This window comes from Dermacentor albipictus, chromosome 1, assembly GCF_038994185.2.
Source record: "Dermacentor albipictus isolate Rhodes 1998 colony chromosome 1, USDA_Dalb.pri_finalv2, whole genome shotgun sequence".
Lineage (NCBI taxonomy): Eukaryota > Metazoa > Arthropoda > Arachnida > Ixodida > Ixodidae > Dermacentor > Dermacentor albipictus.
Genome location: NC_091821.1, coordinates 85,364,789 through 85,389,414, shown reverse-complemented (window position 1 = coordinate 85,389,414; position 24,626 = coordinate 85,364,789). Strand labels below are relative to the sequence as shown.

Genomic DNA, 24,626 nt, shown 5'->3' with positions numbered 1-24,626 from the left:
TTATTATTATTATTTGGGACACGTCATCGCAGAAGCATTTGGAAAAGCCAACTATCCTCTGGATGCCCTGGCATAAGAAACGCCTACTTAAACAGCCTGCAGGCGGCGGCGATTTAACTACCAGACACTGACGTCCATATTTTACAGATACTGTACCTACCTTGTAAACCTAAGTAAGGTTCTTGGCCGCCGACTGCAGAGTATGGTATTATGGACAATAGTATTGTTTGTAACAAACTCCTGCACGACGACTCCAACAGAAGAAGACACTTCAGAAACTGCGTTAATGTCAGAGCAGGCAGTTATTAAGCAAACTTTAAACTCTTTGCTGACCTTACGAGGAAAAGTAGACTCTCTGAACCTCCTGAAAACTGAATTCGCAAACTTGAGTATGGCAATGAAAGACCCAGAAGAAACAGTCTCTGTTATGTTTAAACAATATGATGTCTAAACAATATGACGTGGTGTTAGCATAGCTTTCAGCCAGTAAAGAACGGTAAGCTGCGCGTGAAGCACTAATTTCTAACCTGAAAACGCTACTGGAATCACAGGCGGAGCAGCTTCAGTAGGATCTAAATAGAAGCGAACAGTATGACAGAAAAGTGAATACGAAAATTGAAGGGATACCTGCCCAGCATGAGGAGAACGTAAAAGAAGTCTTATTTAACATAGCCAGTGAAGTGGAGCTATCATAGTTTTGTAGCTCTGATATCGAGGTGGTGCACCGCTTGCCAAACAAACAAAACATGAATCCGACAGTACTAGCACACTTTTCTTCCGTGGCCGCATGTGTCGTTTGATGCGCGCTTGCGCCAAAACAGACAGCTACCAAGACGTTCATCAATGAGCATCTGACAAGAATGAACCGAAATCTGTTCTGGTGAGCTAGAACTACAGCAAAATAAAAGAGCTACAAATTCGCATGGGTTAAGGGCGGAAAAAATTTCTGTGAAGAAGGACGAAAATGCACCCCTGATCCGACTTAAGAATCCAGCCGATATTCTTAAAATGTCATAAGTAACACGGCATCGAAATTTTCCTCTGTCTCACAGTAGTTAGTATTATTATCAGAAGCTTACAAAAGTATTGGGAGGAAGTTAGGGAGGTAGCGGAATCAGTCGCAGATTTAGTGGATGCATTTATATTAGTGGAAACAAATGCACCGGAGGATTGCACTAATATGTATAAATTAAAGGATTACAAAGTCGATTTTATGTCACGGCGTAAAAGACGAGGAGGTGGCTTAACGTTGTTTGTTAAGACAAGACATGACACTGTGGTTACAGACATTTGTTTAAACCAAGTCCAAAGCCTGCCAGTAAAGATCACGCTTACTAACATAGAATTATTGCTGCTAGCTATTTATCGTCTCATAATAATAATAATGTCACAAGATTCTTGCATGAACTTGAAGAAATTTTAGAAAGCCAAATAGCAGCGGATCAGGTTTATTTGGCGGGTGCCCTAAACATTAATATACTGAACGCTAGTTCAACTATTGTGTGGGATTATCTCTACATTTTATCAACATACGGCTTACAAGTGACTATAAATCAACCTATGAGATAAGAACTCCTATAAATTAGGCTAGTATACTCCTGTCTAGACCAGATAGCAATAAGAGCACTGAATTATTCATTAGTGGCGTGTGTGATTAGGCAAGAGATAGCGGATCAAGATAGCGGCAAGATAGCGAATTTTGTGGCATGTCGCCTTAGTGTACATTTACCCCTTCCCTGAAAGGACAAGTCAGAAGAAAAAGATAATAGTAATCAACTGGAAGTGGAGATTATATAATTAGAAAACATTTGATCATTTGATTGAACAGTTTGACCGGGCGCAACCGTTTGAGGATTCGAATTATACCACAGGTTACGAAAACTTTTCTGAGAAGCTAAAAAAGTTTGAGCTTTCAAGTGTGTACTATGTGGAGCAATATGAGTGGGAACACGCAAATGCGTCGCAAATAGCCTCGAAACCGAGTTAGAGCGGTACGCAGATGGCGCTGTCGAAAACAGAGGGGAAAGGGGGACGATCTTTTGCAACTGTTGGTACACACACCACGCCTGCGTTTGTCGAAAACGGCAGCTTACGGCATTTCACTGGCCGACGATAGCCGATATGACGGTTACGTGCACAGTAACTTACAGTGAGCCATTTTTACTTTTTTTTTGAGAGCGCAGCTCATAGACACCCACTCCTGCGTTTAGCGTAAAGTATTTTCAGATATACCCACATAGGACCTCGTGTATATGTTATGGAGCGCATCGTGCCACGCGTTCCAAACAGACGGACAGATTCCCCAGGGAATTAGCTCTCGAATGTTTACGCTTCAAAACAGTGCTGCTATTGGCCACGCTTCTGTGCACAAAGTTATCACTAACTGCCCTATCAAACAGCTTTATCAATGTGCGCTGGCAATGCGAAGTTCAGCCCTTTCTATAAAGAGACGCATGGTGGGAGTGCAAACAGTTATTAAAGCAGCGTCCTCCTTTCCACTTTCTTTTCGACAGCGGCCGCCATGTATCGCCCAGAGCTGGTTCGAGGCTATCTGACATGTGCTCCTGTGTTCCCGCTCGTGTTGCTCGCGATAGTGCGCAATAACTAAACAACAAAGGAAAAGTTAGCCTGATTTTCGGCCGACAGAATGAGAGCTATTTCCTACAGAGACTGGTTGTGGAAAAAGTAGCAGGCGTGCGCCGAAAAATCAAGACTTGAAAACAGAATATGAGCTTGCGAGGAATAGGGTCGTTGCCTTCTTGAGATCAGCAAAACGGCGCTGTTTTTTGTTTTCGATATATTTAATCAAGTCCACAAAAATTCAGCAAAAGCTTGGGCTTTAATAAATAAGCTCAGAGGCAATAATGTAGCACCTACGAATTTCTCGGAATCTTTTTTCAAAGAAGCCATATATAGTGGTAGATGAATCATTTTTTCACACGTTCTTCTAACGCTACGCAGTTGCAGGGATACACTTGCTCGCTCAAACAAACTGTTCAAGCATTTGCTTTTTTGCCCAGGTTGTCGAAGGAAGACATCAGGAGAACAATTTTCTGTTTCCGACCTAATAAACAAACAGGTATAGATGCATCTGACTGTTGCCACACTACGAAGAAATTTTGACAGATTAGCAGACGTGCTTCTTTTTATGATTAATGTTTTTCTAACCGCATCAGTTCCGGGGGCATTAGAACAGCAGTTGTTAAGCCGCTGTATAAAGCAGGGAAAAAAAGATGATGTTGAAAATTATAGACCTATCTCTATTTCGACTATACCTTCCAAAATACTGGAAGAGTTTGACTGACTGTATGACTTCCTTCTTAAAGAAATTTCCAGTCCTAACACCAAGAGAGTTTGGAATTACTGCTGAGCGAAGTACTATTACACTGTTAGAAGAGTTCACCGATTAATTATATTCTGCTGATTAATTATATTCTAAATAAGATCCTGTATAACATTGTGCGTTATTTTTGGATTTAGCAAAAACGTTTGAAACTGTAAATCATGACATTTTGTTGAAAAAGTTGTTTTGTTTGGGGTTCAGGGAACGCTTTTTCTTCTTTATAATTTTGCATGACAGGCCTCAGGTAGTCATGGGTAGTAATAAAATTGTTAGCACTAGGAAATATATTACATCTAGGGTTCCGCAAGGATCCGTGTTGTCACCTTTATTATTCAATTTATTTATGAACGACTTTCCCACAATAATTACACAAGCTATGCTGCATCATTATGCAGATGATACGGTCCTACTCACACGCCATATGCGTTATGAGGAAGTTATTAGTGCTCTACAGAATGCAGTTCATAAGGCGATGCAATGGTTTCAAAAAAATTGTGAAGATATCAGTGCTAAGAAAAGCAAAATCATGTGGTTTCGAAGTCCATTAAAAACTCAGAAAGTAAGGTTACCAATATTTTTACACGATGAGCACTGTATATCATGTCAATGTACTGCTATAGAATATCTGGAAACATTCAAATACCTGGGTATAACGTTCCACACCGGCATGCCTTGGCAATATCACATGGCATTTTTATGTGGCAAACTAAGGAGTGTTGCATATTTAGTTTTCAACATGAAGGGTTTAGTACCTCTACCAGTCAAGAAAATGATAGTTCACGCACCATATAGCGTACAGTGTGCCGAGGTATGGCATAACGATCTTCGCCTTTTGTTCAGAGCACTGGAAAAATCGGATTGATAAATTACTAAAAAATATATCTAGAAATGTTGCATATGGTACTACACTGCATTGAAATAATACTTTTCATGAACTGGGATTTTGCACATTCGAGGATTTGTTTACCAGGGCGGTTATTATTTGGCATAATTGGAGGGATGAATTCAAAGAGACATACGTTGCATCTCCATTGTCAAGAGACAAGAAACGTCTTAATGTACCCTATTCGGCTTCTAAGTATGGAGAAGCGAGAAGTGTATAAAACCCAAAAATATTTAATGATTTGGCTGATGAATTCCTTTCTGCAACTTCGAAAAAGACATTTGAAGAAATCAGTGATGAAATGTTGAATTCTTGTTCTGATTCTTTACTATAGTGATTTACGCTTTTGTCTGTGTTTGCTATGTCATTGTCTATTAACAGGTAATACTACCACCTATTCGTCTGAAAGTTGGTAAAAAATGCGCTATTATGTGAACATGTAACCACATCGCTATACCGACTCTGCCGGGCCTAGTCGCACAAGTCCTCGTAGGCTTAGACAAGCCCGTTTCCTTGTTTTGCTCTTGGATGTGTCTGCTTCTTCTTCTTCTTCTTCTTCTTCTTATTATTATTATTATTATTATTATTGTTATTATTATTATTATTATTATTATTATCATGCGAACTGGTCTTCAGTAGTAGAACGAAGAGATGTTTTAATGACCAAGTCAAGGCATTCACGAATATTATTCACGATGGAATGAATAATTTTATACAAACAAAAAGTGCTGAACGCTCTAAATTTCCGCACTGGTTTTCTGTTGAACTGAAAACAACTTTGAGGCTAAAAAACCGTGCTCACAGCAAGGCACAGCGTACAAATCAGGAACACTGACATATAGATTTTAAAATGTACAGGGCACTCTCTAAACGTCTTTAGAAGCGTGATCATTCCATCTATATGGCACATGTGGAAAGCAAGAAACAATGATATCAAGGAGTGCATAGGGAAAATTAACTGCAGTTCTTAATTAAAAATAAAGGAAATGATAAATAATTTGAACTGAGAGCGGATGAAAAGCAACTGGCCGCAGGTGGGATACGATAAGAGGATCGCACGCGTAATGCGAAGATGTGGGTTCGTATCTCACCGGCGTTCCACCTGGAATTCACCACTGTCTTTCATTTCAACATGAGCAGTGGCCCACAGACCGATTGCATCTTTCTTGATTTCGGCAACGCTTTCGATCGTGTCGCCCATTGCTGCCTTATTTCTAAATTACCTGCCCTTCGTTTGGGTTCTCTTACTTTACCATGGCCTTGGAATTTCTATCCCTTCGCAAGCAGTTCACGAAGGTTAATAATTCTTCGTCTCACTGTTCCTACGTCTCTTCTGGCGTTCCACGGGACAGCGTTCTAAGCCCGCCACTTTTCTTGATCTACATAAATGACCTGCCAAATAGCATATCATCAAGTATTAGAAGCTTTGCCGATGACTGCATGCTATACAGACCAATAAGCTGTCCCGACGATTACCTGATCCTTCATGGCGACCTTAACATTATCTTTAACTGGTGTAACACCTGGCTCATGACCATAAATACTAACAAATTTAAAATTATTTCTTTTTGGGGTAAGCATGACGTTTCTAATTTTTCCTATCGGATACAAGGTGACAAGCTGTCCCGGGCATCTTCTTACAAACTTTTTGGCGTTTATCTTACACCCCACATCTTCTGGTTAAATCAAATCACTGCTGCCTGCCCAAAAGCCTCAGAAACATTAGGGTATTTACGCCGCAACCTCCGTCATTGTCCCTCCAATGTTCGGAAATCATTTTAACTTACGTCCGCCCACAACTTCAAAATTCCTCATCTGTTTGGTCCCCTTCCGCTCATTATGAAACTAACATGCTTGAAGCAATTCAAAACAGAACCGCCGGTTACATTTCAAGGAACTATGACAATCATCCTAGTGTGACTCAGCTTAAACTCGATCATTCCCTTCAACTACTGGCCATTCGCCGTCAAATGTTTATTCTATGCCTGTTTCACAAATACGTCTGCAGCAATAAAATATCCTCGTTACACCTTGAACGCTCATTTACACGTCACGCAAGGTACATTATTACTTCAGCTTCACGGGCATCTTTGGTAAAACGAAAGCTTTTAATACATTCCACTTCCACAAGCCATCCGCATGTGAAATAATCGCCTCGATGATATCACCTCCGATAATAACCCGAGTATGTTTCGCCACAAGCGGGAGGTACATTCCTTTTTTTTTTTTTGCAATAGCGCTATAACATGGTTTCGTCGTTTGAAGTTTTTGCTTTGTTTATTTTGCGATGTGTTGCGTTTTCTTCGTCACTTGCAGTCAAACGCTCTTTTAGTGCTTATTTCACAAACGCAGCCTGCTGTGTTCCGTTTTTTTATTGTTCACTTGTGCTAGAACCACCTTTTGTATTTTGCAATTGATCCTTTATTCTTGTTCACTTGCTTTGGCACCCTGTTCCTAACAAGATTGCTTGTGCTTTCATTGTAATACCTTAAGCGGCGTTACTCAATGCCCTTTGGGCCTGGAAAGTGTATACATATATATATATATATACATATATATATATATATATATATATATATATATATATATATATATATATATATATATATATATATATATATATATATATATATATATATATATATATATACAGTTACCATAGACCATACTGAAGAGCAGGTATCAGCCAATCGGTACGTCCAACATACTAGTGAAGGTGGTCGGCCATAGCAAAGAGCATTTACGAAGAAAAAGTTCATTGAATAAGGCCCCAAGGCCCCATAAGTTTTTACTGAGCCACAATCAACCAAACACGAAAAAATATTTTAAAATCCGCTGCGTGACATTCACCTACCTGCGTTGAGGTTTCGGCGTAAAATTAAAAGAAATGTAATTGCGGCCTGCATTTTCTCTTGCAGTAATGGACCTCACACCGTGATATTACACTAAAATAGTTTCGAAACGATACTTAATTCACGTATACTGGTTTAGAGTTTCCTTTTAGTGTACCTTTAGCGTAGATGAAAATTTGTTGGACCATGGTGCCTTAATCAGCGCATGAACGTTCCTTCCTCAGTCCTTTATAGATCTGACGGAGAGAATTCGGCTTAAAGTGAGTGATTGGAAGAGGGCGTGGATAGATGCGCTTCACTTTTACTGATTGCAAGCCGAGCCTATTAATCTCGCAGCTCAATCACGTACTCCATGAATACAGCGAAGGAGCAGTGGGCGAGGCTCCAGGGGTCAGCTACAAAGCGAGAAAGAAGAAACCGGTCACAGCCTACCTACGCATTTCGGCATCGAAATCGGCCGTTCACGCACAGCGCACACGTCGCTCCTTAAGCTCCGTCCGCGTACGTAGGACGTGTAAGGGATGCAATAAAAGTGCGGGGGAGTCTGGGAGGGCCGGGGAACGGGCGCCGCACGTTGGATCGAGCCTGGTCGCGTGCCCGGCCGGCGGCGGCACGTGCGCTCTCCGAGTAGGGCGGCGGGCGCACGCCCCAACACTAACGTTTGCGCTCGGCGAGCGCGCGCCGCCGACACGTGCGCGAGCGCAAACGCGCACGCACCTCGCGGTTCCCTCGCGGGAGCGTCGGGATCGGCCGCGAGACGCGGCGCGGATGAGCGATCGCGCGTAAGACTCGCGCGGCCCTGCAGCTGCGGGGGGAACGTTCGTCGGGCGGCTTCGGCCGACGTCTGAGAGGTGCCCGCAGTTGGAGGGGACGCTTGTTTCTTTTTTTTTTTTTCTCTCTCGTGGGTAAGGTCCCGATAATCTTGCAAATGTGTCGCGCGTGGGCGGGCACGAAGCGACTTTCCTTCTTTTCCCCCCTCCTTTCGTCAGGGTGGCGATTAGAAGCGGGGGTGCCGGGACGTGTCTTTCCAACGTCTCTGCTATCGGTCCGTGTTGTTCTGTATTACTTTAAGACAAAGATAAAGGATTGGATAAGAGAAAGTTGCTTCAACGTTTGCTCTGGAAATTCAGCCCCCAATATTACAACTACACTATTATACACTATTGGTAACAAAGTACTACTACTACTACTACTACTACTACTACTACTACTACTACTACTACTACTACTACTACTACTGATAATAATAATAATAATAATAATAATAATAATAATAATAATAATAATAATAATAATAATAATAATAATAATAACAAGTAAAGAAAGACATAAGTGCATGAATGAGAACGGATTATGACCGCTACCATAGCCCGTGTAGTTAAGTGGTACAATATGGGCGTCGCTTTCGAGCCATTTGGAAGCCCTTTTGCCACCGCTGACGTCAACAGTACAGCGAACCCGTCGAACATCGCTAGAATCCTCTTTAAGTTTCCTATAAGTAATGGCGTTTGAGCCAATCTTTCTTCGAATTTTCGGTATCGCGAGGAAGATACCTAACGTGCGAATAAATTCAGACGTTTAATCGCTTAAACAAACCGATACTGGTAAATGATAAAAGGAAAACAATGTGCAACAATAACACGTGTGGTGATAAGCAATCTGAACGGATGCATGACATTCTTTCTTGTAGTATTTGTCGTGCACGACTGCGTCATATCATTACGACTCGGCTTCCAGGCCAGACGTCATCCCATATGGTAGGCTAAGAAACAGACCAATTGGTATACTACTGTTCTGGTACACACAGTTAGGGATTTGTGGATAACAGAAGCTGTACCTGTATGATGGAAATCTATTCGCGTTATTCGTATACTAAAACCGGACAAGATACCTTTGTTCATTGCCTATTTCCTGCCTTACGCTAACGCAGCTGTCTGCGTAAAATAATGTAGAAGATAATATAGACGTCCAACTCGAGTGTTGGTGTAAAGAAACGGAGGCGCTCTAGGAATTAGCACCAAGTTTTCGAAAAGACAAACACACAGTGGATGCAATAATACATATTTTAACGTGTATGGAACGCGAACTTGCCTGTGGGAACGTTACAACACTGGTGTTTTTAGACACCAAAAGGATTTGACGCCACCATTCACATTCCAGTTTGTCTTATAGTCTGTTGGAGCCTGAATTGTCAGGCATAAGGAGAATTTCTTAATTAAAAAAAATAATCGCAAAACATTAGTTTAAACAAACGAGAAAAAGTGTGCCGAAGACGATCTTCACATGAAGGACCACAGTTAACGTACTTGTTGCAATCCTATACTTGTTGCTGGCCTAGTTTGTTCATACTTCTTGCGGTGGGAAAGTCGCGGAAACGTTGTTGAAACATGTAAAGAAAGAATCATAGTTAGCTTTGTATTGCGGATTTACATCGAAGACTGTTTTATGACACTCGATGTAAGCTGACGATTTGGGCATTTGGGTCTATTGTACATTTTCACTGTGCACCTTTGCGAGAGGGCAGAGGGGGGTGGCTTAATCACACGCTAAATCAACTGTATTTTTTTAATTAACCTTCATCCCGCAGAGCCAATTTCACTAGTTCAAAAAAATGTGCGATACTTTTTGCGCTTACGTGCGAACGAGTTGTAATTTTCCGATGATGCGTGTACGAATGATGAAGGCATAATAAAGTATTTTTGAGGATTTTTTCAAGAATCCTTTAACGTTTTGGGCTTTAACTAGTGCTAAGAGTGAATCGAGCCGTTGCACGTTTGAAAGACGTTTATTCAAAGACGCTTAGAAGAATGTGGTAGTCTGTTAACTATGGATGGGACATCCAAGCACCGCGACGCGTTCTTCTGGCGCCTACCATTGCAGCCTATACGTCGCTTCGCTTCAGAAACAAAGTAATATCCCTGACACACGGGCACTCTAAAGTCCTTTGGGTAAGGAAACATCTACCGGAAAGGCGTTCAAGCGCAATGACACACGACAAAGGAGTATTTCTCTCCCGGTGAAGTTCCTTTGCGGGAAAGGCGATCAGCGCATCTACTTTTCGAGCGGAAAAGGCGTTACTGTCGCAGACAGCGTGCACAACTCGTCAATAGAAGGAAACCTGCCACACAACTACGGTGCCCCATAAGAATTCTTTTACCTTGCGAAAATGTTTTAATTTTGAGTGGTAATCTGATTTGTATTGATAGTACATGACCGGGGTTGTTGGAGAAGTATGGGAGAGGCCTTTGCCCTGCAGTGGGCGTAACCAGGTTGATGATGATGATGATGATGATGATGATGATGATGATTTGACGACCAGTGAAGATGTACTCTAGCTATACTTCCAAACGCTCGCATCATGTCGCTATTGTAGCCGTGTTGCATTCCGGCAGTGCAATTTGCTGCGTCGTCTTTGTTGTGTTAGCATCGTGAAACCATCGTTCGTTGCGCACGTAGGCCCACCTTCCGTGGTTGGCGGCTCGAGGGTACAGTGCCGAAGCAGTCAATGTGGAGCTGTTCATGATGAGTCGACGTTTGGTGTTTTCCACTTTCGCCTTGGCTGCGTTTATCTCTTCTTCAAGAGATCCAAAAGCGACAAGCGTCAGAGCGACCTCAACGCTTGCTACATCGCTAGCGTTTCGCTGAGCCATGATGCTACTGCGCAGTTCTGTCAGGCTGTCACAATTGTGCGAATAACATATTGAATAAAACGCGTTACGCCTGCACGCACGAAGGAAGGGGGAACAAAACACCTGGGCAGCACCAGAACAAGCATCATGCACAGTAAATGACAGAAAAACACCGACTCTGCATAGTTGCAGGACCAATTTAAATTGCGGCGCAGAGCGCAAAAAACGTGAATAAAATAAACGAATATGCGCATTATAAGCCATCAACAATGAAAAGAAAAGATGTTTTTTGGGTTCTATAGCAGCTAAATGCAATCTAAATATGCAGCTTTTTAAAAATGTTTTCACTCTTGCTGCTCTAACAAGCAGCGCTATTTTTCTTGTGGCATTCATCTGAGGAACCACCTAAGGAAGTTAGTGCGGTGCCGAGTGTCATCGGCGCAACTCCTTTCTGCAAAGGGTCCTTCAGAGTAATAAAAGGGGTTTACTTCAAAGGACTTCACTTTTGCCCATGTGTCAGGGGTACAAGCGGGTTCTTGTGTCTCTGCACAAACTATACGCGTAAGTATATAGATGTACATATATAATGTGCATGGATTTACAGCACTTCTTAATCATCAGAGAGGAAATATAGCCTGCGCCGCGTTCATGAGCCCCTATTATCGGAAACCAACGGCGCAAATTAGACGCGCACAGAGAACAAAGTAAGGAATTTAGGATTTTGGAATAACCGGCTCTGACGTAGCCTACCTTCCCATGCTTCTACACATAAATAATAATAATAAAAAGGAACAGATTTCGCATGTGTTCGCTCTCCGCGTCTATATTGCGCCGTAGATTTCTTGAATTATGACTCACCAAACACCTCCAATCAATATTCTGCATGAGCCAATATCTGCTTCTGCAATGCGAAATAACAAGAACCATAATAGAAGTGCACGACTGTACTGCTGTTTCTGTTGTGCTATATACGTATATTTCGTATTATTCTCCTTAACTCATACAATCACATTGCTGTTACTGCCATGCAGCGAATTTGTCGTATAGTATACATCCTCTGACGACATGGCCCCTTTCAGCTATGTGCTCTCGGACCACCGTCTGTAGATTCATGTACGCACGATCTATTCTTACGAATCAAACAAACAACAAGAACAACATGAAGCAACAATCACAACATATAACTAGCTACCGAAATTTGTGTTGACTAGTGACTAACCATTGAAATTTAACATGGTTCCGCTCTACGAGAATAAAGATAGGCGAAATAGCTTCAAGTCGTACAAATCAACAGGCGGGAACTGCTCATTGAAAGCATTCACTGAAGCTCACGCGCAAGCGATCATTGCTGAATTTATGACGGCTGCTCGACCTCTTCGTCGAAATCTTTAAGGTCTACAAAGTACGCACACTTACATCCCTCGCTCCTGCGGACAGCACAAGCATAGCTGTCGTCAGAGCGCAACATAGGCGCACCGTGTGGTAGTGGGCGAACACGCCTCAGCTGGCTGCTTCCAAACTGAGATCGTGTTTCAGTGGCGGCGGCCTCCTCCACCCGCGCTACGGCGGGAGGTGGCGGCGGGGCTTCAGAAGTGCAGACGTCGTTACCCACGGGAAGCGACTCGTTCGTGCATTCTCTCTCTCTCTTCTATGGCGCGTGACGAACGACCATTGCTTTTGGGAGAGACTGCGAGGAAGAGTGCGGAGAATGCGTATTAAGCGACAAATAAACATAACGAGAAAGAACGTGCGGTAATGCGTAATGCTTCTCCCCCGTAACAACAGTAGAAAAAAGAAAAGAAGAAACGAAAAAGAAACAGAAGACTTCATCACGATTGAGAAACCTCTTAAAAGCTATGTGTATAAGCAGAAGAGAAAGCTGCGACGAACCCTGCTTGAAACAAATGGAACGAAGCGCGCGGTGAGTCGAAACAGGCATCGCGATCTCCGTGTCTCAAAAAGCTAGCTCCCACATCTTTCCCGCCAGCTTAATTTGCACATCGTTTACCCTTCAGCAGTTGCGGCTGCTGAGATGGGCATACACGTCTTGGGCCTTTGGCCCCAAACGCTTTTTCCTCTTTTTTCAGGCTTGCTCAATGTGTATTAGGTTTTATTGAGGGAAGTATTTTCTAGCGAGCTTTGTTACAACAGTTTCACCGCCGGCGCAGCTACTCTTCTTCTCAATGCCTATTCCATTAAACTGTATAAGTACATACAAATCACGAAATGTAAGTACATGTAGGTGAGTTATTGCGTCAGTTTTGTCAGCGTGTGTTCACAGTGTTCGCAAGAGAAAACGCTTGGTACGCGAGAAAAAAAAACAAAAACGAGAAAACGAAAGACGGGCGGCGAACTCGCCTTGAAGTTCACACACCAGCTCGACATGACGTCATGCAGATTTTGACGCCGAATGATCGGGCGTGATTAAGTTCTTATGGGTAAAAATAGTCTACATTGCATTCCCAAAAAGACAAAGACCAAACTTAGGAAGTTTACATTTATTCTATTGAACCACAGGGGCGGAAATGCGAAAAAAAATGCTTTGCAATCCGTGACGTCACAATCCGTACCAGCCCTGGTGTTTAGGCGCGAAATTCAAAAATGAAACTTTGACCGTCATTTTATGCTTTTAATCAGCTACTACCGCGAAATCAACAAAAGTAGAGTTTTTCCGGAATGCTTGACCAATAAAAATAGATTCAGGGTTTATCTTTAGTGCCCCTTTAAACCTGGTATCTTTCTCTAAACTCACGATAAAGCGACGGTAATGTAAACTTTATAGCGAAATGAACACCGCGATTTTCATTTAAAAGAAAGACTGCTTAAACCTTGTCTTTGCGTGTTTTGCATTGGTGACATTCTTCAAACGAGATTGTATTCTGAAGATATTGCAAGTGAGTATAAAAAGGCTGTCTACGCCAAAAAACACAAGTGATGCCGCAATGTTATTTCTTGATCAATGTGACAATCTTCTCTTATGGTCCAGTGTTCAAAATCAGCAAAAGAAATAAAGAAAAAAAAATGAACACGAGGGTTGTACCAAAACTAATGCAAGAGGTGTAGTAAAGTTTTGTAGTGTAGTGTAGTTGTCGTGCTCAAGATTATCTATAGTAATTATACATCTAGGCCCGCACAATCCTCACAGAGGGAATGAATGGGAATCGAGACTGTCGGATATGCCTTAAAAAAATCTGGGCCGTTATTGACGAAATTTACAATTGTCGTAATATAGCATTCGGCCAGATAATGAGACAATTTCCATGGCACTAACATAAGATAACTTTTGTGAATACCAGCCCTTCTTGCCTGGCACGATTACGAAGGGAAAACAAGAACTCCGGAACCGAGTACGGTTCCGGAACCGGTAATTAATCCTACCGGACTTACATCTTCCTCTTTTTTCAGTTTTGGTGTTAAGCTGGGCAACATACGCGCTTTTCACGCATGTTTCCGTAACCTAAGCTTTCGAATGAGTCTCACTATAACAATCTCTATATAACAATCACTATAACAATCTCACTATAAACTAACGAAGAGTGGGTGTACCTTCGAACAAGCAGAAAAGACGCATGAGTTACACACAACGAACCGCAAAGAGGACTGCAACACAGCGTTGAAAGCAGCTGGCAGTGCTGCAATATGAGGGCATCTTGTGGTTTTACATCGTTTTCTTGCGCTTCTTCTTTCGCAGAAGGGACACTTTCTTAGGAAAAACAGCAAACTGCTGCCTTCTTTGCCGAACCAACGCTCCGCCAGGGTCCTCAGCAGACCTCAATCCATAAAACACGATCGGGTTCTCTTTTGTTGCCACGAAAGTCTCTGCTTTCGCAAAAAGAAAGTGGAAGGAAGAAAACAGGGAAAGTGAGCCACGTAAGCACGCCATTCCGCCCTTCGTTTTTTTTTTCACTCTTTTTTTTTTTTAGTGTTTTGCGGTTCCAGCGCCTCGGACGGCCATAAAACACGGTTCTAGCGTCGGTTCGGATTCCTTGAAAGCTGGCGGCGTTTCGGTCTGCCGAGACACAAACTTGCCATGAAACGACGTGTCAGTTATCGACCTCTCGCTTTCGAAGCCGCGCATTCGAACTGAGCAGCCCCAGGTTGTGTGTGTGGTGGCGAGCACGCAAACGGTGCCCACACAAGGGTATCTGGTTTTCTTCCGAGAGACAACCAGCGCTGCGGTTTACTCTTTGCGCTGTTAGTAGTCGCAGCAAGTATCGAAGGTTGCGTACCCGTCCACAGAGGGCGGGCAGAAGGGCAGCTAGGGTGTCTCTGTATGAGGCGTTCGGCGGCATAGCGTACTATAGAGACAGCCCACCTCGGACGGACAATGGTGGTGATAGGGTCGGTACAGAAGCCTAAAATAAACGCAGAATACTGCGTACTTGCTACTCCTACTCGGTAGACGCTCAGAATACAGGACCCGGGCACGTATTCACAATATATGTTCTTACGCCGCAACTGTTTGTAAGAGCAAGTGCGAACAAATCATGATCTTCGACATATAGTTACCGAAGGCAAACGATCAATGAGAAACAGCACTTACAACGAAAAAGCTTCCTGAATTCATTCCCAGACTTTTTAAACGCTGGTTGCCCGAACATTGCTATCCAAGATCACATGTGCTACAGGTGGCTTGATGTGGAAGATCATCTGCATACACCTACGCTTCGGTATTTCTTAAATACAATATTCGGAATGCTTAAACCTAACCAAATAGCTTGGCGCTGCAGAGGTGTCGGACCGGAATGCATTAACATGTCCACGAAAGTGCCCGGGCCAACCTAGTTTCCTATCAATCATTAATCCTTTTCGTCAACCATGTTCACTTGATGTTTCTACAATTTCGCGCCACTGGCAGTGATGAACTGAAAAGAATGAAATAAGCCAAACGCAAAAAAAACAGCTCTTACGCAAAGAAAGTGCACTGCCACAGCAGAGGCCCTTTCTGCTCCAACCGTGTGCGTGAGAATGAAAGCCGCCCTAGAACAGGGGGCAGTTTGACACTGGTAAATGCGACACGCTCGGAGCTGTGAAGCAGCGCTCTTCGCTAGTTGTGTGCAGGACCACGATTGGCGGGTCGAATCGCGGCGTCATGGGAATGCCGTCGGGGTCCCCAGTCCCGCCTCGCTCCAATACATTCCCCGCACGAGCGACGAGGCACGTGCCAGAACGCGAAGGGAACTTTCAGATGATTGCCTTTCTGACTGTGGAACGAATTGCGTCAGTGCAGGGACGCGTTTTTACGCATGCGGAGAGGGATCTCTGCGGAGAGCATGGCTCCCATAGCGCACACATGGAGGGTGCTACGCCCACGTGGCACGGGGCGCTTCCTGTGATTTCAAGTGCAGGAAAATGGGGGCATGCGCTCTGCAAACATCAACTTTATGTTTATTTCTTTTATAACGTTACCGGCATTTTTAAACTTTCCGTCCGATTGGTTCGATTCGCGGCAGTCGCAAGGAGGAGCCGTGGATAAGTGGGCGCGCTAGAAAAGGTTCGGAGCCTCGCTTGTCCGGTGCAAGCTAGGCCACCTTTTTCCCGGTCGACTGCCGTTTTGGCAGACCCACAGAAGGCCATTAAGTTTAAAACTTAACGCAGAACAGGATGTGTGAGGTGTGAACAGGGGCGGTATTTGCGCCACGAGTGCACACTGAATCCCCGCACCTTACGGACCACTTGCGTGAGAACGAGACCCCAGAGCTGTTCAGTATGTTGGGGCACCGCTTGTTGCGGGCACGAATGTGCGATGAACCGACGCATATAACCTGCCGTTTACATACGGTCTAGTTTTGATATTTAGCGTTCTCATTGAAAAAGCTGGACTGTCTTTTATATTGCATTGGCTGTCGCATTGTCACCCGACAGCGGTTCTTGCGGTCCCACACTGTCGAAACCATATGGTAGTAATAATGACAGATGGTATAGATTCGACAGCTCTCAGCAGCCCATAAAGTTATGTGAGAGGCACGATATTTAAGTTTCTGCGAAATAACAATTGTTATCCATTCTTACTCTTGCAGTTCGTACTGGACAGACGTAAAGACAGAGGGCTGTTGGAGTGTCAGCGTCGGAGCAACTCAAACTCAACTCAAAACTTAGCAACTGCAGCTGCAGTTGCCGAGTTTTTATTGCCGTAGTGTATTTTTTTCTTTCACTGGTAACTACATGACGCATCCGAATAACAATTCTTACGAACCGTTTTGTTCTCATCCATTGCAGCGCTAAAAATTAGGTCTTGCTGACATTTAAACAGACAGCATACACTTTCTGGTAAGGAACGAGGTGGTCTCCAGCATGTTCAAGACCCGAGTATTGGAAGCACAGAGTGTTGTAGGAGTTCATGGCAAAAATGCAACGCGCAGCAACGACAGAAGACACATGAACCATTGAGTAAGGGGAACACTACAGTGTTGCCCTCCTTCCTGCTCTTCATATAAGGAGGGAAAATGAGCATTCAAATGGAAGATAGTAAAAAGTGAGCGAAATAAAAAAGGAAAAAGGTGACACACTGCATGAAGCTACGACAAGGCTACACACAATTGCAGCGGGTACCGGTAAACAAAAAGGGATCGCGCTACATCAAAAAATAAAAGAATAATATTAAAACACAGACGGCGAAATCTCATCCCTCACTGCGCAAGCAGCACAGGCACGAAAGAAGAGATATAAGGATTATATCACAAACGGGATGCGAAGCCAAGTTTCGACAAGAAAGTTTCAAAGAAGCCGATGGGGTTTGGGACCACGCATCAAAAATAAGAGCATCAATGACTGTCACATGCGTGGCTTCTTACATCAGTTGCATTGACTCATACAGCAAAAGAACTGAAAGCTAGGCGAGTTGGCAAAATAGATGAATATTCTTGTTAAAAAGAAGCGCGCACAAAATACGTTGGACACAGCGTTTGTTTGTTAACTTGCTGTTTCTTCCATCCCTTGTACGCGTTGCATTTTTGCCATGAACGCCTATCGCACTCTGTACGTCTAACACTCCGGTGCTGAACATGGTAACGACCATCTCATTCTTTACCAGGAAGTGCATACTATCTGGTTAAATATAATCAAAGCCTAATGTTCAGCACAGCTATGACTGAGAATAAAACGGTTCATAAGAATGGTTCTTCGGCTACATAAGCACTTTTTCGTTATGTGAAAGCGTCATGCATTCGCCATTGAAAAAAAAAAAAAAACATTAGGTCAATAAAAGCTGAGCAACTGCAGCCGCAGTTTCGCTACTGGAGCTACTATACATATAATATATAGATATACCGAAACATCGCAGCGTTTCTGACGTTAAATATAAAGGAAATCTTGTCCACCTGGGGGGGGGGGCAGGGGGGAGGCGAAATCAGAAAGCTTTTCGTCCACTTACGCGTTCGGAGTGCTGTTTGCCATTGGTAGGCTACCTCACTTAACAAAACGTCCGACATGACTATTGGCTGCCACTTGCTCTTAGGAAATGATCAAACGTAAGAGCATTTTGTGAATATGGACCTTAGAATTTTGAAAAAGGGCACTGTAGTTCGGCCATTTTTTTATGGTCTGTCAGTATACCCACCTTGGAAACATATCATAGTCACCGTGCTCAGACAAACCATTCCGACGTCCATTGAAACAATGATCTCTACCTGCATTATGCTACAAGATGATTGCGCGTAATGGTATCGCACTGTCTATTGCAGGCCTAATAAATTGAAGTGTAGCACTAAGCGCATTATTTAAGGCTCAAACCAGTCACAGCAGGTAGCTTCTTTAAAAGAAACAAGTCATTCTATAGCGTGCCATTTATCAACTGCCTCTGAGTGGATATTATTGTTTATCGAATAAATGGAGATGGCAAAAGAAGTCGGAAAACAAAAGACATATTTATTACATGACTCTGCGATCACATCAAGAGGCTTGCATCGAAGATTCCGACCTTGTCTTTTTTTATTTTGTAATTGGCTTTGCTGCTTGGGAAGTACAATATAGAATCATTCCGTCCTGATCCGGCCATTACCGTTCAAAGCGGATTAGAGGGCCGGTTGTTCAGTGGCGACTACTAAGGTGACGTCACGATAAGTGAGTTTCTATGCTTGCATTTTCGCTGTTGTGCCACGTTCCCCGCCGGAAAAACCTTTTCCACATACCCTGTAGCCAGCTTGTGAAGGCGCCTTTTGGGTAAGTCAATTACCGAGTTTGTCACCTAATGAAGCGCATTAGGGAGCGCCGGGAGAGGATCCACTGACTTTTTTACCACCTGCTTTCGTCTACCGGCGATGCGCGTAGGAACACTGACGGCACCTTTTCATCAATCCACAGCCCAGGCGTTAGCACAAACGACTCGGGTTGCAAATGTAATAAAGTTCCCCGTTTTAAACGCGAAGTGGAGCGCCTGCAGCGTTAAACAAACAACGCGAGCACTCTAATGTGAACACTTATGCAGGATGTTGGTACCATTTTATTACGGTCATTTCAACGCATATGTGATATACACGCAATGCCATTGAACTAAACAAAAAATACCGTACATTTCACGCCCACATCCAGGTCGCGCGCCCCTCATTACGAAGGCGTTTTGTGTTTCAATCTAATTGTTTTGAATTTTAGCCGAGTAACCTTGATGAACGAGGTAATAAATCCTGCGATGGTTCACACCGTGAAAGTGAAACATAAGTAAATGAACACCCGGCAGTTAGGCGCCACGTTTGGAGCACAATATTCGCATTACTAAGCGTATTTTATCACATGTTCAATTTTGCTGTTTTGTACAGAATACGATGAACGATTCCACAATTTTCCCAGAAATGAGAACGATAAAGTGTGAGGCACGTTCAAGCGTCGCCTGTCTATTTTTTTTTTTTTTTTGAGCTACGTTTGTGTATAGCGGGTTGTTTTGACGTTTTTGGCTGTAATTTATCCAGCGTGCATCCTATATGAGCAAAAGCAACCAAGGCTAAGGTATATGATACGCCATCCACAAGGCAAGGATATAAAATCAAGCGAAATCAATTGAATTGAATTTTGTGGTTTTTGCGCGTCAAAACCAAGCTTTGATTATGAGGCACGCCGTAGCGGGGGCTGTGACTTAATTTCGACCACCAGGAGATCTTTAACGTGCAAGTGAAACCAATCCATGCAAGAAATATCACTATCTCACACTTAAAAAAAAGCAGCTTGAACTGTGAATTTGAAAAATGTCCATCGGGGGGGGGGGGACATGGGACATGTGCATTTTGTATAAGCTTTGAAAACACTGAAACGGTTTAAGTTTTTAGTAGAATTCTCGCATATTCGTTCGTATTTGTGCCTCTACTGTTAGGTCACTGTCCGCTGCACAGTCGCCAGCGTATTTCGGTCTTCGAGTGCATGTTAACGAGGTAAAAGCCCGAGTGGCGAAGAGCTGCCAGGGTTCTCTCCGAAATCGCCCTTGGATGTGCCACGTTTCGTCGTCTGTATCGCTGCTCTCAATGCAAATGACGCCAGCGATAGAAAGGGGCCTCCGAGGCTTGAAGAGAACTTCGCAGCGAGTGATGTCTGAACTTGCTCCGTGGATAATATTTTGCGAGCCGCAACGGTTCCGGAAGTATTATCTGGTCGGCTCTAGTCCCGAACGCATTTTACTCGATCATAGCACCGGTATCTGCGACAACACCTCCCTCGGTGAAATGGAACAACGGATCCGCGTGTTTTTGCGTCACGCGTGGGCTGGCCGGGAGCGCTGCGGTTAATGGGACGGAACGAAGCAGACGCGGTCTTTACTCACCGGACAAACCATTAGGCCTGTCTCTGCGATAGCCTCATCATTGGGGACTCGACCCGCACGTGCGCCGGCTTCTATCACGCGAAAAAAAAAAAAAGTGAAAGTGACGCGCGTTCTCGATTTCCTCTTTAGCGGGCAGATTGAGTCGTAACCGTCGAAAGGCGTGTACAAGCGCCATCGCGTAATGGTTCCAAGCGCGTGGAGATGGGCAACCATCCCCCCTGCAACGTGGTCAAGTACAGCCATATAGCTGCCCTTACTGAATTCCTCTTTTTTCATTCTTTTTTTCTCAGACAACGCCCATGTTTGTCTTTATGAGTTCGCACGGGTGTTTCCAGCATTGCGCAGTTGCAGCGGTGAAGGTAGCGGGGGGTTAAGTTGGTGGGTGGGCCAAATGGACATATTTATTGAGAGAAACGCACACTGCGGAGGAAGGCACAATGGTATAAAATTGCTCGAAACTTCTACAACTTTACAACCGAATGCTTACTCAGTTGAAGTTATGCCTGGAAATGGCGTTAGCAAAAGAAAAAATAAAAACGAGGTAGGATGAAAGCGGAAGCTCGCGTGTTTGCTCGTTTGTTGTTTGCGAGTGCGTGCGTGCACGCATGCCGAGGAGGAGGCTGGTGCAGGAAGCCGTGCAAACGGATTCGTTGGCTCATCTCTACTTCGGGTACGAGCTGCTCCAGCTTCACGTTCTTTTCCTGCCGTTGATTGCCCAAGTCACGTCAAGGCTTCCAAGTTATAATTTTCTGTTTTACCCGCCTCTTGCGTCGTCGATAAGTTAATTGTCCCAAGGCGTTTGCCGGGCAGGTATAACGACGGGAGTTGTGCGGGACCGCCGAACCCCGTTTGCTCTGCGCAGCCCGGGCGACTGAAAAGCATCGCACAAGCGCGGACTGAATGCATTTGTTTTTTCCATGCGCCAATTCTCGGTTTGTGTCGAGGTGCTTCCCGCCTTCTTCACTAAAAGTTCAAGGGGCCCACGCTATGGGCCGCTAACGGAAGCTGTCTGAGGAAATACGGTTTCTTTTTTTAATATCAAGCTATTTGACTTTCTTTGTTGAAAAGGTTGCTCGGTACGCATGTAGATGGTAAAAATCAGTAATAAAAAGCGCGGATACATAAGTGGTATGGTGCTCCAACCCGATATAACTTTTCGTAAGTATAAAACAGGTAGATGCATATTTCTTGCGTTGTGTCCGTGCAATGATTTCCTAATTGAAGGGGACATATTAGGTTTTAATATGCTTGGCAGGCTTTGTGTGGTGGATATAAATACTTACTGTTGATGCTACTGCCTGGGAATGCTTAGTTCTAGCATTTTCGCCCACAAAACGCCTTTTTGTGAGAGAAAAAGCAAGAAAGAGGAAGAAAGACGGAAATGTTAGGCGTCTGAACGTATCCGCTTGTGGAGCACTGCTGCACGAAGTGGAACGCTGTTTTATATATTATCTTATTGTTTTAATTAAATCACTGGGTCAATATTCCACGAAGAAGAAAAGTACCTCATACTATAAGTAGAACGCATGAGAAATGAAATTAAGAGCTTACCTGTAGAGGAAAACAACTTTCATCCTTAAAAAAACGAAATAAGAAGCTCTAGGTAATTTTCTGATATACCATAAACATTACAAAATGCAGTGCCTTTCCACATTACTGGGCCTGTATTCACAATAAAATCTTACGCTAAAATTGTTCGTAAGAATGAATTCCATCCAATTATCCTTCAAGACATATATTGGAAAATCGGTCGGCTTGTGGAAAACAGCACTTACGAATGATATGCTCTGTGAATACGGGCCCTGATTTGCTACGTTGGTGAGCTACTCAAGCCATCAGGCACAATCGAACTTAAGTAGAAAAATTTTCGGTATTATATTTCTGCTAATACCCAAAATATGCACCGCCAACATACCCGACTCTTCTCGAATATCTTATTACTAAAGTGAAACTAAACAAGCATTTCGTAAGTTACCGGGAAGAAATTTAGAGTATAAGTAATACGCCAAAAACTACCTCGCTCATGTCATCAAAAGAAGCGGTTATGAATGCAAAGTACCTTTACGGCAACCAGTGACGGAAACTAGCCAGGGTGCTATGTGTTGCGGCTAAATAGAAACAAAATTCAATAAACTGTGTCATCTCTACAGCGTTACTATGTGACTGTCCTATTAGAAAGTGCCCCAAAGGTGCGTTCCAGAAAAGACTGATGCGGTCTGTAGAATACTTTTCCTGGGAGCTTTGACACGCCATGCAGACTTTCAGTTTATATGCTATAAGTTACCAGATAGATACCTGTGAACGCCGCATTCTTCCCGCTAGATTTTGTGCTTGAAGCCGGGATGTTGTCGTTGAGCGAATAACTGGGTGAATATGAACAAAAAGAATTACACACATTTATTCTCGGAAGGTTTACCCATTCGCCCTCATCCATATCAATGTTTCTTTTTAGACTCGCTTAACTCCAATAGAGTGAGAATAAAATCCACTGACAAATTACATGCTCACGACGGGGAAGCTGGCTTTCGCGCTTTCTTAAAGAAAGAAAAAGCAAGATTGGCTACATTCAAACATTCGCATGTAGCTTACACACAGGAACGCTGAAAAATATTTTTCGTTCTTTTTTAATTCAGGGTTCGGGGCTTTTTTGCACGAATTTAGTTTTCCAAATACTGATGGCTCAACCTTACCTCAACCTGTTGCTTGTCGCCATGTGAGTCCTGTCGCTGGCCGTCTAGTCGTTTCCCGTATCAGGAAACACATACATTGCGCGACTCAAGGCCATGTATAAATTCGCTTCTCATTGCTACGTTTTCAATGGTACTAAACCGTCTTCACATTTAAAAAAAAAGAAAGGAAATGAAAAAAAAAGACACGTCGATGGTATTGTGAGAGGCGAATAATAGGCAGCTACGGCACTGCTCACATGACAGCTTCCTTCTTTACACAATAGGAGAGAATACTGAAGGCAGCGGGTGATTTTAAAATCGTTTTGACTCTCATTTAAGCGGGGAGTCTATTACAAAGATGTATACAATTGAGGAGGGTGCCTGGGCCCTAGAATTTTGCGCGCACCTCCTTTGGCTGTTATTGAAGCAAAAATGAACGCACATGGTATACCACCTAGCTTTCTCGAGCGATAGATTGTTTGCCTAGTGTTATACGAATGGTACTAAACATAAGCGTCACATTATAACGCCGTCAGTACAGGAAGTAGACTCTTGCCCCTTCCAATCTTTACTTCAACCGTCAAGCCTGCAGTGTCGCATCCGGTGTTCTTACGTCCGCAACGAATATATTTCTCTTTCTTTCCTCGCTTATACATCGAAGCGGCATCTTGCTTGCTCCCGAAGTCGGCAGCTCGACTGAAAGCTCTTCAAGTCGCTGAGCAGACAGCCTGCGAGACGGGTGGATGACGAATAAATCACGCGGCAGACGGTGCCTGCGCGTTTCGGCCAACGGCCAGTGCAGTCCGCACGGAGGGGGTCTGTCTCGGACAGCTCTTATTTAGAAGCCATAAAGACGAGACGGCTCTATTCCGGCGGAGTCAATGTTTTCCTTTCTTCCGCTGTCTAATCCCATAAACCACGCCGTTGTGAGTCCCACGTTAAACGCATTCAGTGGACACAGCCAGTGGTGTGTGCGCGCGCACCGGATTGCATTGGGCGAAAAAGGGGAGTGAGGGTCATTCAGACAGCGGGGCCCGCCTCCCGGGGTTTTGTTCCTTTATTTAGAGTCGGGGAAAGACCTGCGCGGCCTTGACTGCTGACCAGCGCCCTGGACGGTGCTGTCAGCGCAAGTCAGTCTTTGAGGCCAGGACGTGTAAGTGGTCCTGGAGCGAGCGTAATCCATTTGAACGCGTACGACGGCGTGTAATTCGCGTCTCTTGCATCACAGCCGGTTCGTGAAGCTTCGCAACTGCAGAAACCTGCACAATGTTGTTCGCAGTGCACAAGAGAAAGGGAAGGTGCTCGCTTCGGATAACCGTCCGCGCAATAATTCTGTCACACTTTGACTTTCCCTCGCGCACAAAGGCTCCCGGTCTCTCGTTGCGCGCATTAGTAGCGCGTGCGCACCAAACTGCATGAAAAGCACGCAGTGAAGCCGGAAAATCTGTGCACGAAACAAGCACTTACACACGCACGTATACATACGCACATGAACACACCTATGC

The 24,626-nt window shown here is 43.9% G+C and overlaps 1 protein-coding gene across 5 annotated transcripts in view; it reads right to left on the bottom strand.

The window, feature by feature from the left end:
* LOC135896226 (neurogenin-3-like) overlaps window positions 1–24,626 on the bottom strand; it is a 181,285-nt gene that overhangs the window by 77,827 nt on the left and 78,832 nt on the right. For 3 of the 5 annotated variants that reach the window (XM_070532867.1, XM_070532868.1, XM_070532886.1), the window contains exon 2: window positions 12,124–12,394. The exons of 1 other annotated variant lie outside the window; for it this stretch is intronic. The gene's annotated coding sequence lies outside the window, so the exon portion shown is untranslated. Of the gene's footprint in view, window positions 1–12,123; window positions 12,395–15,250; window positions 15,322–24,626 lie in introns of those variants that run through there. One more of the 5 variants, XM_070532869.1, reaches the window with a different exon arrangement.